This window comes from Physella acuta, unplaced genomic scaffold (assembly GCF_028476545.2).
Source record: "Physella acuta isolate Inbredline_101_S28 unplaced genomic scaffold, ASM2847654v3 ptg001116l, whole genome shotgun sequence".
In the NCBI taxonomy this organism is placed as follows: Eukaryota; Metazoa; Mollusca; class Gastropoda; family Physidae; genus Physella; species Physella acuta.
In genome coordinates this window covers 1-17,393 of record NW_026732633.1, presented here as the reverse complement: position 1 = coordinate 17,393, position 17,393 = coordinate 1, and the positions used below count along the sequence as shown (strand labels likewise).

At 37.0% G+C, this 17,393-nt stretch overlaps 1 pseudogene; it reads right to left on the bottom strand.

Annotated features, from left to right (window-relative positions):
- Nucleotides 1-5,662: 5,662 nt before the first annotated feature.
- On the bottom strand, nt 5,663-14,921 carry LOC131955919 (epoxide hydrolase 4-like; annotated as a pseudogene).
- Nucleotides 14,922-17,393: the final 2,472 nt, after the last annotated feature.

The window sequence follows — 17,393 nt, the reverse complement described above, 5'->3', positions numbered from 1 at the left end:
TGCGTGCGGAGGTTCTGAACAGTCAATCCCGTTTACATTTGTCCACGATAATTTTCCAGATTGCGCAGACAGACTGGATGATGTAAAAGAATTTGGCCCGTTTTTGTGTCTTGGGGGCTTGGCATGTGATGTACAGTTATACAATAACAATAAAGCAGTTTCAAAAATATGTATTGGGAACCATCAAATATGCGATGGTAAATATGATTGTAAAAGTAAAATTGACGAAACGAACTGTAACTTCTGTATGGAGACAACTCTATCAGACGGGAGTTGTCTGCCCAGCCAGTGGTTTTATAATGACGAGAATTTTTTCTTCTACAAACCACGTCGTGACGAGTCCATGTCTTACGACAAGATCCGACAGGTGGAAGAAATGTTGGCGTCGTGTCGGGGGACTGAGTGTAAGCATAAAGAATATCCCTACATACACGTTACTAGGTGTAAACCTGATAATAAAAGTGTGATAATTAATGGCCTAGCTTCAGCCATTCAACATCAAAATGTTACATGGGCCGCTAAGTGTGTGTATCTACATCTCTGGTATAGAGAAGAAGAATTCGGCTGTCCAGATAAGTCTCACCTGGTTAACTGTGAGAAATTCGTCTGTTCTGATGGCTTGTTTAAATGTCCCAATTCTTATTGTATACCGTATTATATGGTGTTTGACGGTCGATATGACTGTCCTAGTGGCGAGGATGAAACGATTTTCACCAGAAACCAAATCTTCTCCCCTAAACTCTTTCAATGCCGCGAGCCTAGCATCCTCCTCCACCCCGCCCACGTGTGTGATGACGTACCTCACTGTCCTACCTTAGATGACGAGCTGCATTGCTATGAGAAATGTCCTTCAGGATTTACCTGTCAGTTTGGGGTCACTGAGGTCACTGACCACAGCAAGGTCAACCACACCCATTTATTTAAATCCATAGACCGCTCTACACGAGTTTTAGATTTATCTGGAATAAATTTAGCACAAGTTGTCTTCGGTGACCTCGATTTATTAATTAATTTATTAGAAATCCATCTCTCAAACTGCGGCTTAAATAATAAAATTTACAATAATCTTTTAGAATCAATAGAATTCACATTTACACATACAACCTTTCTTGACTTAAGTTACAATGATATTGATATCACCCAACTACCAACCTCAGCCATGTATGTGCTTTTCGTGAACTTATCCCACACGAACGTTCACACTTTTGATTATACCGTTTGCTCATACTCCGACCATACTCTAGATCTTTCTTTTTCGAAGCTCAGTTCACTGAACATTTTTTTAAGTACTTCTACTTCGTGGTTAGAATTATTTGGAGATCCAAATCCAGAAATACGGCGAGCATTTTTCGACTATTTAAACCTCAGTAACACTCCTTTTACAGCGTTATCTCAGGACAAAACTCACACGTACGTTAAAACGTTGGATTTAACCAGTACCGATTTAGATTTCACTTACCAGTTACCCCAATTTTTTTCATCCCTGACCGTAACGGGCTTTGTGTACGGGGACAATTTTAAATTATGTTGCGACAAATTTAATAATGATTTAATCAACTCATCTGTAATTTGTTTTACACCTGAAGACCACGTTTCTTCTTGTAGCCGTCTGATCGCGCACATTGAAAAGCGTTCGTTCTTGTGGCTTATTGGTGTGATTGGACTTATTGGAAATATTACGGTAATCGTCATAGCGTGTACGAATAGACACGCAGCAGAAAATAAATTGAGGAATTTCGCTATTAAAATTATTCTATCGGATTTGATCACGAGCGTGTATTTACTGATCATAGCAGGAGCGGATGTTTACTACCGTGACGACTACGTGTTGTATGACCTAGAATGGCGAGACAGTTCACTGTGTAAGGCCGCGGGTTTTCTCGCTACTCTCTCGTATGTCGCCTCTAACGTTTTTGTGTTACACGTCTTAGCACAGATATATTCTCTACACAGATATGCCAAACATCCTCTACGGACTGTAAATTCTGTGGTGTCCCGCGTTTGTATGTGGTGCTTTTGTTTAATGATCTCACTTTACCCAGCCGTGTACCCTGACCTCAAAGTCTACTCTTCAACCAGTATGTGCATCGGGTTTCCTTTACATAATAAACACACCGTTGGCTGGTTGTATTCTTTTTCTATATACGTATTAGCCACAAGTGCGCAGGTCTGTTTAACAATAACCGGATTAACACTAACTTTCAAACAAATTTATATTGAAGGAAGATTTAATGATGATGAACGACGCGATATAAAACTATTGTCATCTGTTGTTGTTTTGAATATTCTTCGCGGTTTTATCATGGCCTTCACAGGCCTGATATCAGTTCTTGGAGTAAACGCTAGCCCTACTACAATCGGTTGGCTCGTGGTCTTGGTACTACCGCTAAACTCGGCCTTAAATCCTGTACTTTTGATCTGGCTAACTGTAAGAAAGAAATGGGCGGAGTTTAAGATGAGTTAGCTAATAAGCAGAAGGGGGATTACTGAGACGAAGCGGCCGTGTCGCAGTGTGTATGAGTCCTAATCATCCTGTTTTTTTTCGTTCCTTGTGGAGGGAGAGAAAAAATACAAATTGCCAAAAAAAAAAACAAAAAAAAAAAAAACAACAACAAAAAAAAAAAACCCACAAAAAAACAAACAAATTATCAGCCGTACAGCTTTCAAACGTTTACAGCAGTAATTAAGATTGATTGGCGTAGATGCAGCATATAGTTGTAGGCATATGAAGAAAGCTAAATATTTCGAAAAAAATACGCAGTGTGTATGAGTCAGCATCATCCTTTTTTTTGTTCCTTGTCGAGCTTAATGCCTCTGTCAGAACGTTCCACTGTCTCCTGCCACTCGTTTTCTCTGCTCACAATAGGGCTGGTAAGTAGGTCATCAACCAGTTCTATGGCTCATGCAGGTTTTATTGAGCCATAGAACTAGCTGGTGACCTACTTACAAGCTCTATTCCTTCATCTCCTGTCGGCCTCGTCTATGTCACCATGTCTTCTTAGGTCGACCCCTGCGAAGTTTCCCCTAGGGGCTCCATTCCAAACCCTGTCTGGCCAATCGTCGAATGTACATGAGTCCATCCAGCTCTTATGGGTACCCGACTCAGATAGGAAAAGTAAAAGCGGCTGGTGCATATAATCAGTTTTTTTCATACATTTTTATCACTGAGGAGGAGGGGGGGGGGGATACACTTGAAACTTTCGCGTGAGGGTGGGAATGGGCGCAGGGGTTAATGTATATAATTTCCCTATAAATTAGAATAATATTTTTTTTTCCATTTTGTTTAGGGGGGGGGGGGGCTGTGTAAGTACCCCAGACTATTCTGTGATGCATAGCTGCTCTAGAGTTTTGACTTAATAAGATTGTAAATCATAATTCCTATATTTATTTTCAACAGCAAAATTTAAAACTACTTGTTAAGATGTATCTTTATGTAGTACTATGAAATATTTGCTTAAAGCTGCTTTTTGTTTGGTGTTAAACCCATTAATAAATGGTTTGTTTACTTAAATTTGTTTTTTGTTCTTTGACAATGATCCGAGACGTTTTAATCACAGTAAAACAACAAAATAGCAAAATAAAGAAAATATAATCACCATCTTTTGTAAGATGACTCTTTAATCAGCGAAATTTCAGTCAAAATTAGCTGAAAAAGCTAAAAAATAAACGAATAGGGTAAGGTGGGGTAATTCCACACACGGGGTAATTCCACACACTATATACTGGATACTCTCTATTTTTAATGAGAGTAAAGTTTAATTAAAAGTTACTATTCCCTGCTTCTAAGAGGTCATTTCTTGTACTTTCTGATACTGTTAGAGAAGCGTTCACCTACATTCAGAGCAAGAATTTTAATTTTATCCGCATCTATCTTCAAACATCCTTATGTAAGTACAACCTCTGCACTTTTTAAAAAATATTATTTTTCGTCTTATTTTTAATTGTTGTCAATTATTTATTGATTATATGAAAGCTTAATCATTTTTGTTAATAGTAACAGTTAATGATGCTAGATTCAGCCTGTAATTTAGAACAGGAAAGCATATTTTTTTCAATAGTAGGTGTGGGGCAATTCCATACACATGGTGTGGGGCAATTCCATACACTATAGTTTGGAATGTCCCATGCTGCTTTTTATACTCTTTAGAGGGTTTAGCTATTATTTTAAACCATTTAAACTGGTTGTTGCTAATTCTGTAATTCACAACTCATGATTTAATCTTAAAAAAATACTTGAATAGTACTAGATCTAGTACTATTTATTTTTTAAAAAAGACTCTGCTATTAAAGTTAAGTAAAATTGCCACATACTTCTTTTATTTCTTTATCTATTATTATTTTTACTGTACCTATATTATTTATTAGAATTTATGCAATATTTAGAGCTAAACATCCCCATACACACATTAGTAATAACTTTCTAACATTTAATTTTGTATTTATTTCAGAATGGTCCACAATTATAAACGAATAACTTCGGCCTATGACAGATGAGAGCAGAATTCAGGAGGAAGAAATTGAGGCTTTCTCTTCATCCATTGATGAAGACTGGTTGCCCCCATACTAAATTGTTTCCAAGGGGAAAAATGTTTTTTACACATTTTTAAATACATGAATTTTAAAAGTTTCATAATGTGTGTGGAATTGCCCCACTTGCCATGTTTTTGCAATAAAAGTGAAATATTTTTAAAATTGTATTTTATTTTGTGAATTATCTTTATATTTGTTTGCCATTATTTAAGTAATGTATGTCTAGTTTTACCCTCAATATTATATTGTGGTAGTGTTGATTTTAGATTTTTTACAAATTTTTTAGAAAAGTAGTGTATGGAATTACCCCGGGTTACCCTACGTGCATATATCCTTTACATATTTTGGTTAAATATATACAATTTATCTTTTAGTGCATTCAGATATATATATATATATATATATATATATATATATATATATATATATATATATATATATATATATATATATATATATATATATATATATATTGCATAATACGGCTATAGGCCTATATTATAACAGCCCTATCGGATAGGCGTTTATATCTATGTATACATTTAAATATTAATTAGGATACCTAAGCTTGTTTTAAAACACTTCGCGCGATTCTAAAATGTAACCTCATCATCACCTGCCTTTCATTGAAACTAAATCACGGTACACGTATGTGACAATATTATAAACATCAAGCATCGGTGTCACATCATGAAGTTATAGATATGCAAACACACACACAAACAGACGGACATGATTTTAGAGCTAATTTTTTTCTGATCGATAGATAGTAAAACTTCCAAATTTGTCAAAATCTCGATTTAAATTGGTACACTCGATTACAATACATCCTTTATATCCCGTATACGATAAAATAGGTATGTGTAAAGCGGGCGAAAACGGTCAAAATAGCTGTTAATTATTTAGCACGATTAAAATACTTCCTCTATCCTCAGTATACGAGGAAGTAAAAAATTGAATCAAAATGTTAAAACCGCTTCTAAAAGGATAATTTAGCGAATTCAACAGCTTCTAAACATTTATGTTTGTAAGCTGTTAAATTCGCTAAATTATCCTTATAGACACACAAGCCTTGTTTAAAAAATCACGAACTGTTTACTCATTTTTCCTTTATAAGTCATAGTAACTCGACAATTAATTAAAATTTTAATTTAAAAAAATCAATAAACATTTTTTAATTTATTTGTTTACCTATGCTTATTCGCGGAAAGACACGAAAAGTTCACCAGCAAATACATTTTAAATTATAAAGTTAATGATTCAAATAATGTATTATAGGGCAAACACATTCTTTCTACGGGGTGTTACTAAAGTATTACTTAAAAAAATACAAGTATAAAAATATTTGGCAGTTTAAGCTATCACATTCACGCGCGTCTTTGGAGACTTTTTATAACCAATTCCTAATGATCTCATTGACTATGTCCGGTGTGTCCATATGGAGAAAATGTCCAGCTTCTTCAATCAGCTTGACTGTAATTTTTGGAACAGCTTCTTGAAAGACTTGCACGCAGTCGCGGTGGGCACAGCGGTCGTTGCAGCCCCATATCAGGAGGAGGGGCATGGGGTAACTCAGGGCATGGGCATCTGCCTCTTGTTGTAGCAGGCATCTGTAGTAGTTGACGGCCGATCTCAGGGCACCTGTTTGTGAGGACAAGGATATGAGGTAATGAGAATGTATGGATTCTAGCATCGTTGTGAACTGTTCTTAAGGTCAAGAACCAACGCATTTTCTCTTTGCTGACGCGGTTGTCTATAGTCTATACCATTTTTTTTCTTTTCTTTGAGTGCACATTCAAGTAAAAGGTTGTTTATATTATAAATTTTTTTTTTTGAAGTATGAATATTTAATTTGAATACACAAACAGAATCGACAAATAAAATAGATTTAAATGAATAAACCTGCTCTGTAACTAATAAAGGTAGATAACTTGTCTTTATCTGTAACTTTTACATTAGATTTACCTCCCTCTAAAGTGAACTTTTGATTGATTGTTTGACAGATTTATACAAACAACACAAAATAAAATTGCTGGTAATGTAGGCCTATATAAAATCAGATGAGATAATTTATGTAAAAAAAATAAGGCAAACATTCACAGACTCCTTCAGCCAGATGTAGGACAACATCAAAATTAATGCCAAAAAGCTTAAAATTTCAGATAAGAAAACGTCTTTCTAAATTGTACCATAAAACTAAGCAAATGTGTTAGTAGCGAATATATAAAATAATAGTAATCTACTTTTTTGTACAGATAATTTTTAACAATATAAATGCAATAAAATAAGCTTCACAATAATCATCATACACCATTCCCTGCTTGTTAATAATATAGGCTATCAAAATTTCCACATAAGTTAAAAAAAAAATCAGTTGTTGAAATTTAATTAAAAGTATTCAAGCTCATCATCTTTAGTCTTGTTTTCCTGATAGCTGTGAACTTTTGGACCCTCGTTTGTGTGTGGCAGAGGACGGAACATTCTTACATGGACATATTCACCATCATTAACAAGGATCTTAACAAAAAAGTTGGTTCCAGCAACTACTTGTGATTTAAAAGACACGGCTTTAAAATCTGGGTAGGTTTTCTCCACTTTCTTCTCTAACTCACCCCGGATCTCTTTAACCAGCTCATGGATTTCTTCATTGGCTTCCTTTACGTCGCTTGTACCGCCGCACATCATTTTCACAGTTTAGCTTCTTGCTAGATTACTAACGCTAAAATTTATATAAACTCGCTGGCTTACAAGTGTACCAACTCCCAGAATGGTTCGTAAACATTATGAATATAGTAAACGAACTTCATTTAATCACGATTGTGCAATATTTTTTATGGGTTTTATTTTTGTACTTAAAACTAAATTGATATTTAGAAAATTCAATATTTTTCTTTTCTATAGAAATTTTCACTTTTGAATAAAACGTTTTATTTAACCTTAAGTGCAAAGAACAAAATCGAACTAAATTTACTATCCTTCACAAAAATTATAATTGTATCTGAAAAATTATGCGAATTACTTCCCTTGAGACCTTTAAAAATGAAAAGTACCCAATGTAGTAATAGTGTATGTTTCAAAGAACGACTGGGACCCGTTTATACATTGGACTCAATGAACTGAAATTGTATGCTTGATGTTATGGTTGTGATTTATTCATTCATCATCATGTTAAAAGCTCATTTATTTTCTCTTAGAATATTAAACAGACATAGATAAAAAAACAGACAGATTTACTCTAAAAAACAGAAATAGATATACTCTAAAACAGACAAAGATATAACTCTAAAAACAGACATAGATATACTCTAAAAACAGACAAAGATATACTCTAAAAAACAGACATAGAAATACTCTAAAAAACAGAAAAAACAGACAAAGATTACTCTAAAAAACAAACATAGATATTCTCTAAAAAAACAGACCTAGATATACTCTAAAACCAAACATAGATATTCTCTAAAAAACAGACAGATTTACTCTAAAATACAGACTTAGATACATGGCCAATTACATGGCCGGAGAGCTTAGATACTTCTATAATAGACTACATTAAATATGTGCTTATCTTCAACACTATTTGAACAAATGTATCAGACATTATATTTAGAGTGTCTCTTTTTTATAGTATATCAATGTCTGTATCTATGTCTGTTTTTAGAGTATATTTATGTCTGTTTTTAGAGTAGGTTTGTTTTTTAGAGTATATCTATGTCTGTATTTTAGAGTAAATCTGTCTGTTTTTTTTTTGAGTAGACGTTTTTCGGGGGAGGGGTTGGAGAGAGAGGGGGGTGGGGGGCTCTGCTCCAACGAAGACATGCATGAAACAAACTCTAAACTGTTTTTAAAAAGCAGTAAATAAAATCTGGACGGTTATAAAGCTAATCGCTCTAAGCAGAGGCGTAGCGAGGCTAGGGGGCAAGGGGTGGGGACCGCACCGGGTGACACCATTTAGGGGGGGTGACACCAAGGCAAAAAATAGCAAAATATATAGAGAAAAATGATAATTCCACTTAATTAAGTGATTAATTCGAGTGTTAAATAGTGTTTTAAGATGTGCAAAACGAAAGTTTGAGGGGGGGGGGGTGCAAATCCACAGTTTGAGGGGGGGGGTGCAAATCAAAAGTTTGAGGGGGGTGCAAATTGAAAGTTTGAGAGGGGGGGGGGTGCAAATTGAAAGCTTGAGGGGGGGGGTGCAAATTGAAAGTTTGAGGGAGGGGTGCAAATCTAAAATTGAAAGTTTGTTCCCGGCAAGGGTCGCTACGCCTCTGGGGGGTGACACCATTAAGTGCCGCACCGGGTCACACTCGACCTCGCTACGCGACTGGCTCTAAGTGGTTGATAAAACCATCGTAGTAAAGTGAGAATAGTGTAGAATCGGCTGGCTATCGAGATTCATGTGTATTGTTACATTACATAAACAGACACAGTTCTCTCAGTTAACCTTAGTACATTATGCTTATATACATTTTTTTTAATACTTTTATTTGCAATTAAACAAGTACATCAACATCAAATTTTTTAACATAATTTTGAACATCAAATGAAAACGAAAGGTTTTGCAAATGTACATAATGAATATTTACATGATGTCATGTATTTGATTATAAAAAAAATGCAAAGGATGACAGTAAAAGGGGTGAAGGTCATTATGCTTATATGCAGACAGCTCAGACGACACGTCCTGTCTCTGACTCTACATTTCGTTAACCGACTACATGTACACATCAACTACACACCACGGAAGACACAGTGAATACTCAAGGGACGTAACCGTGATATACTTAATACAAGGGACGTAACAATCACTAACAAGACATAACAACACAACACACCACCTGGTTGGGTAAAGTTGAACTTGTAAACATCCATTTGTGCTTTAGTCAGCTTAGATGTGTCAGAAAAACAAAGACCGCTCGTTTTCTTGAAGCCAAAGCAGCTCTCCAGCGCCTCAAAGTTGTTTACTTTCAGGTAGAGCTCGGGTAGGTATGGAATTTGAAAGAAAGAAACGTACCTAAAAAAGCGAATAAAATATATAAAATTTATTAAAAAGAGTAATTAAATTTATTAAACTAGTCGGCTATACATTTGTAAATATATTAAACCAGTGCTAAAAGGGTTTTAATACCTTCACAAATTTCAATTCAAAGTAAATAATGTTTAGCTCTGCTATGATTTCAAACACATGTAACGTATTTTAATGTGAATAAATATTTTATAAACCCTGAGGAGCAGATGGGTGTAGTTACACCTATACGCCTATGAACCGAACTCTGTTTTGAGCAGCTCCCTTTATTTAAGCCCATCTAAGCTCCGCAGTCCTTGTTTCTACTTGCAAAGTCCCCTTTCCAAAATTGTTTCGATTGGCCCATTCTCCTCTGTGGGTCCTAGCCTAACGCTTGCCTCACCATGATTTTTGTATCTTCTCTTCTAAGGTCGTAACTAGTGTTTCGTTCAGTCATTTTTTCCGGGGGGGGGGGGGGGGGGGGTGGCACTTCTTAATTTTTTGTGAGGCGAGGGAGGGGGGGCGGACACTGGTAAAAGTATATATTTTCTATATAAATTCCATTTCTTGGGGGAAGGGGAGGGGAGACTTTTTTCGGGCGGGGGGGGGGGGGGGGGGGGGGGCTGGCAAAAACTCGTGATTTCACAAAGGTGGTGGTTGGACATTTTTATCTGGCCATCTTATCAAAAGGAAGCGGCGTAGGCATGATTATTTATCCCTCAAAGTATCTAAATAGTCTATGTAGCAGTACTGTTGTAATGTAACGTGTTACATTCTTAAAATACAATATTTAAAAAAGAATGCAAGCTCTCTTATAATAAATGTCTAACATTTATATTACCAAGACATTTTCCTTTGTTCTTTTTGTTTTTGCTGAACAACTGGGGCCAGGGGTAGAGGAATTCCGTTCAGGACAATCAACTTGTCCACCATCTCAGGGAGATAACTGCTGAACGCTAGGCTTATCACAGCGCCCAAGTCGTGCCCTAGCAGGATGCAGGATTTATATCCTAGGGGAGACAAACACGATTTGTTTAGCGTAAAACATGAAAATTATGTTATAGTTATCATTTTCTAATTTTTTTAATATTTACTATCTTAAATGTATTTTTATATAATAATTATTATTTATAATAATAACATTTAATTTTTACTTTAATTATTTTTTTTATTTATTATTATATAATGACAACTATTTCGTAATATTTATTTTCAAATCCATAGACAATAAAACAAAAAAATCAATCTTTCATACCATTTCAGTTACAATAGTTACAAGTTAAAGCTGAGTTACAAAATTGTGTCACAACCAATAAACTTAACTGAGAATAAAGGAATGTACAGAAAATAAATAAAGTATTAATTTTAACTTAGTCAGTCTCAAGCCAAACATCACTCGATAAGCCCCCAAGTAACAATAGAACAGTCTTCTGTTTCCCAGTTTTTTAAAGTGCACAACCTGAATAGTAGAAAGAGATACACACATCAACCCCCCCCCCACACACACACACACACTTCCCCCAACTCAACCGGACTGGCGGATATTTCAAGGTAGCGTGCCCTCTTTGCCAAGGGTCAATTTTATGTCATGGAAAGTTTTGAAATGATAGATAAGTATGTGTATTACAGAGACACGTTTCTATTTCTGTCCATGGGTGGCTACAATGTGAACTTTTGACTCCGCAGTACAGTAAACTAAGCAGTCAAGAGAAACCTAGTTTGCACACCTTATTTTAGTCTAGTTCTTATGCCATGTTATTTTCTCCCTTTGATTATTATATATATAATTGATGTCCATTGTTCATGTCTTTGATGCTGTGTAAAATGTATCAAATAAATTATTATTACTTATTTAAGTGTTTAAAACAATTGAATTAATTTAAAAAAAACTGTTTTAGGACTGTATAGATATAGATGTTTGAAAGGGAAGAATGTTTGCTTTGATGTGGCTCATTGTAATAACATAACTTTTCCGATTGCTTAAAATTTGCATCATTTTAATTCTCGGTAATCCCATTTTTTTTCAGCTCTACTTAAAAACCCCGTCCCCCCCCCGTCCCCGTCCCCGTCCCCTCAGCCCACCACGCCGAGAAAAAAAAATCCCTTGAATCATCATTTAATTACACATTTGCATTTTCAGTTTCAGGTTGGTTTTTTTTTTTTATTTTTTTTTCTTAATATTTAGACGTTTTCTATTAGATCTATGTATAAGTAGTAAAAAAGTTCCCTTTTCAAACCTGTCGGTCTATGGGGCAAGTGAAGTAGAGTTCACTTGTTTCTGTGACCTCGGCATATGTATAAGTAAACCATCTTAAATGAATGAAAGCAGGCTACAAGTATGAAAGAAATATTACTATTGTAAATCTGTATCAGTCCTCACAAGTCGATGATGAAAACTGTAATACTAAAGCGAACACACAACTGACGCTATAAATTACGCGTCTGAGGCGAAAATAACTTATTACGCTACAATAGTTCAATTTGAAAATAATATAATTCAATGCTATGCGATTCTGCATACATCAAATAAAAGTAGGGTTGGTTTCACAACATAAGCCTACTATGGAAGGTAAAACAATTTTTAAGTGTGTGATATTAAGGTATGTGCAGGATCTTATTTGAAATTAAAACCTATAGCTAACGTCTATATACCTCTCTTCTCTTTATCATATTATCTTATAGCTCCTCTGTCTAAAAATCGATATTAAACACAAAAGTGTGATATTTTTCTCTACACTATATTACAAATGAAAAGCCCAGTATACATTTTATCACTGAAGAAATCACAGTTAGTAGAGGGTCAATAGAAATCTCTATAGTAGTTGGCAAGTCAAATTTAGCTTACATTTGAAAATAAGTAGAGATACAATAGAGCCAAACCAAGTAACAGATAAACTCTGCTCCATCTGCTCTATGAACCGCCAAGCAAATAATATTCAACTTAAAAAATTGTATTATAAATTTAAAAGTCTGTTCACAATTTTATGAACAATGCCATTTCATAACATGTCAATTAAGAAACATGTAAAGGTTATTAGCCCCAAATTAATTAGAGTTAAAAAACAACGTTTATTTATGCACTCGGCTATTTATTTTCCTAACGTCGGCCGTATGTTAAACCACGCCCTCCCTGGATCTTGTAGAGACTTTCTTAGCCCGCCATGAAATGTTCAAGTGCCCCCCCCCCCCTCCTCCTCGATAAACACAAATCTAAAAGCAACGTTCTTGTTCTACGCATGCTAATGCCTTATTGCAGAGGCGTAGCGAGGGGGGGGGGGGGCGGGAGGGACATATGTCTCCGGGCGCCGACCTTAGGGGGGCACCAAATTGCAAGTTTGAGGGGGGGGGTGCAAACCAAAAGTTCAAGGGGGGAGGGGTGCAAATCGAAAGTTTGAGGGGGGGGGTGCAAATCGAAAGTTTGTCTCCGGGCGCCGGGAAGGGTCGCTACGCCTCTGCCTTATTGTAATCTATCAGTGCAGTGTTGTAGGCTTGTACTTTGTTTTGACCCTAAAGAAGACGTCCGGATAATTTTAACGAAATGAAGTAAAGCAGGTACACATGGTGCTCATGATATCATTCTACAACACATCAACCACTCACAGAGACAAGAGCGTAAACGTATACAGTACTGACAGCACGGTACTGGATGCTGTAAACACTTTATCAGGGGCCCTGTACACAACTTCCAAAATCCAGAGAAATAAGAATAACATCCAATTTTACCATAACACAAGAACAAAATCCAGAGAAATAAGAATAACATCAAATTTTACCATAACACAAGAACAAAATCTAGAGAAATAAGAATAACATCCAATTTTACCATGACACAAGAACAAAATCCAGAGAAATAAGAATAACATTCAATTTTAACATGACAGAAGAACAAAATTGTCACGGTTATTCCCCTTTAAATGCTAGCACTTTACCTCCCTGTAAGGACCTACTGACCTAACGCTGTAATGACCTGCTTCAAGTCAGAGGTCAACTTCTTCAGGCTGTATTCCCAGACGTCCGCAGGTTTCTCCGAGTCCCCACATCCCCTCAGGTCCACTGCCACCACCCTGTGTAGAATAAACAACAGACTTGTTGGGACAGTTATAAAACGTGATATTGTGTGATAAGTTGTTGTTACAAGTTTTTTTTGTTGCTTTAAAGATTTCATGTAGGTATGGGGTTAGAGGGAGTAAGGGGCGGAGATGAACAGCACTTATATCTGTGTTATATATATATATATATATATATATATATATATATATATATATATATATATATATATATATATATATATATATATATATATATATGTATATATATATATATATATATATATATATATATATATATATATACATGATTTCTATATTCCTGAGTGCATATAAGGTTTAAGTGTGTGATGACGCTGGTTCAGGGCAGAGGCATAGCGAAGGGGGGGAGGGGGGTACATATGTCCCCGGGCGCCGACCTTAGGGGGCGCCAAAATAGGTTGGAAAACAAATTAATATATCATTTTAGTGAAGTTTTGCATTATAATATATATATAAATATATGGGAGGGAGTGCAAATGGAAAGTTTGAGGGGAGGGGGTGCAAATGGAAAGTTTGGAGGGGGGAGGGGAGTGCAAATTGAAAATTGAAGGTTTTGCCCGAGGGGGGCGCCAAATTGAAAGTTTGTCCCCGGGCGCCGGGAAGGGTCGCTACGCCTCTGGTTCAAGGTAGATGGTAGAAACCGACTATAGCTAGTTGGTTAGGCCAATGAAAATACAGGAGCTGACCGGTCACGTGGGACGGTCAGATGAGCACTGAAGCGTGGGTCAGCAGTTAGATCAGCGGCAGTTAGTAATAGGTAGGGTAGGAGACCGGACAGGAAATGTAGAGTTAGGTAGAGATTTGGAATGTAATGTGTTGGGATTGGTCATGGGAGTGTGCAGTTAGTGAGTTAGCAGATAGCATATAGGATAGAACAGTTAGATATAAGTTGTAGTAGTACAGTATAGATTAGATAGAGTAGGAAGTTGGTTGTGTAAATTTTTAATAAAAAACATTATATTTTGACATGGACTGTGTGTTTGATCTTCTCATCATCTTCATCACCCCCCACTCTCACATTTAATGGTGCTGTTTTCCCCACCCTCACAACTGTCGGTAGAACTCTAATCACCCCCACCTTCACAGTTAGTATCTGTAGCAAGGTGATATTTGTAACTTTACAAAAAAAAAAAACAAAAAAAAAACTGAGTTTCCGAAAGCCGATGTACTACTTCACCTGTAATCTTTCTGGAACTCTTTGATCTGATACCTCCAGGAGAACCAGAACTCGGGAAACCGTGGACCATCAGCATCAAGGGCTTGTCCTCCGGCCCACTGGCCACGTAGTGAAGTTTGATGCCCTGTCCAGGGAATAAACAACGGGCAGGTAATCGTTCAGGTAATGATACAACAGTGGCCTAGTAGTAGAGAGCTTGGACTGCTAACCTGAAAGGCTCGAGTTCGAACCCGGGTGGTATATTTTCCCAGAGTCCACCAAACTGTGATGGGTACCCGACTCACTAATGTGTTTTAAGTGTCTTAGTGTAACGAAAGTCAGGGGCGTAGCGAGGGAGGGGGGATGCGGACCGGACCGGGTGACACCATTTAGGGGGGTGACACCAAGGCAAATAATAGCAAAATATATAGAGAAAAACTTGAGGGGGGTGCAAATCGAAAGTTTGAGGAGGGGTGCAAATCGAAAGTTTGATGGGGGGGGGGGGTGCAAATCGAAAACTTGAAAGTTTGTCCCCGGGAAGGGTCGCTACGCCTCTGGGGGGTGACACCATTAAGTGCCGCACCGGGTGGCACCCGACCTCGCTACGCCACTGACGAAAGTAGAAGGTAAGTAAAGGAGGGTGGGCATAGTGCTGACCACACTATCTCTTCATATGACGAGAAATAGGTGTACTCTACTTCACTTGCCCCATAGACCTTCACAAAGAGCAACTGACTCCTCTAGAGGAAGGTTTGGTAACTGAAAAGAAATTAACGAACCCGGAAGTCTAGTTCACCAGCTGGTTGAGAACGTCCTTCAACAAATAAACCAGTTAATAAAAAGTCTAGTGACAATTTAAGCGCAATTTCCTTATGTTATCCCTATCACTCTCATATAAATTATAAATAAATTAATAGGGTACAAAAATAACGTTTGAATTAATAAGTAAAAAAATAAACTTATAGCAAGATCTAAAATACAGCGGAAAATAGATTATTTTGACACATCCCTTTCCCATAGATCCATATCTATATATTGCTATATAGTACTGTAGTGTATTATGTATAATTTAATTTTTTTTTTTAAATTGTGACCGAAAGAAAGGATATTTTTGAAAGCTTTCTTCGGCAATATTGTTCTAAATTATGGCAGGAATCGATTGGCAAATGTTTCAAGTCGCTAAAAGGTCTGGTTGCCGAGATATGGGCAAAAAAACTCCATTTTTTCGAGGATTTTTTTGGCTTTTCCCGGAAATACAGGAAGGAATTTCGGGAATTGTTTTGGCCCACAATCATCCTCGGAACTTGCTTAACATATTTGCTTTGGAACTAGTCCTCGATATTGCTTCGTTGAGGAGGAGATACGACTTAAAGCTGCGAACACACATCCATCCATCCATCCATCCATCCATCCATCCATCCATCCATCCATCCATCCATCCATCCATCCATCCATCCATCCATCCATCCATCCATCCATCCATCCATCCATCCATCCATCCATCCATCCATCCATCCACCCACCCACCCACCCACCCATCCACCCATCCATCCATCCATCCATCCATCCATCCATCCATCCATCCATCCATCCATCCATCCATCCATCCATCCATCCATCCATCCATCCATAAATAACGAATTAATAATCGCAATTGTCAGTATGGAAATTGCGCTAAAAACGGATGGGTTCAGTGTGGGACAGATCATCCTGTAACACTGAGAGCAGAGATACAGATAAACTCTACTTCATCTACCGTATGAATATATTGGTGTAAAACGGTACTTTACTAATGATTATTAAATTAAAAATCTATAATAATAGTTTCGTTGTCTATCTATGTATCTATTTATCTATGTATGTATGTATCTATCTATCTGTTGGAGCATACAGTAAGAAATAGTCTCAAGCCGGAAAAGTACACACAGTAATATGACGTCATTGATTATCGAGTAAACAATGAAATTAAAATGCCTTTTTCGTCTAATCTTAAAAGTGGTTTGCGTGAAGAGTTTTTTTTCATGCAATTTTTCGGGTAGGGGTAAAGCACCTCCTCCCCCCCCCCCGGTAGAACGTCTAACTCTAATCCTTCCCTCCTCCCGTAAGAATGTCTAAGCCGCCCCCCCCCCCCCTCAAAAGAAATGACGTCATCGATACTCTATAATAACAAATACTGATATTATACCGCCTAAATTAGGTGTTTCTTTCATTCATCTCTTCTGGTAGGGGCGAAGACCCCCCCCCCCTACCCTGGACGGACGCATAAGCCGCCTCACTCTCTCCCTCCCCCTCCCGCTCTTCAAAAGAAATGACGTCATCGATAAAAAACACTGACATAACCGCCTAATTCATGTGTCTAATGTTAAAAGTGGTTTGGGTAAAGAGTGTCTTTTATGCATCTCTTCGGGTAGGGGTGAAGCCCTTCCCCCCCCCCCCCCCCAAAAAAAAAACAACAGCAAGAGGACAACACTATTGAAAGAAAGTCTTGGCAATGTTTATAAAATCTTTTGGAAAATAATAGTAGGTATGAAGGCCTACATTTTTTAATTAAATATTTTTACCAGTGCCGGTTTCCTCCGCCCCGGAGAATTTTATTCGATTCAAGTGCCCCACCCCT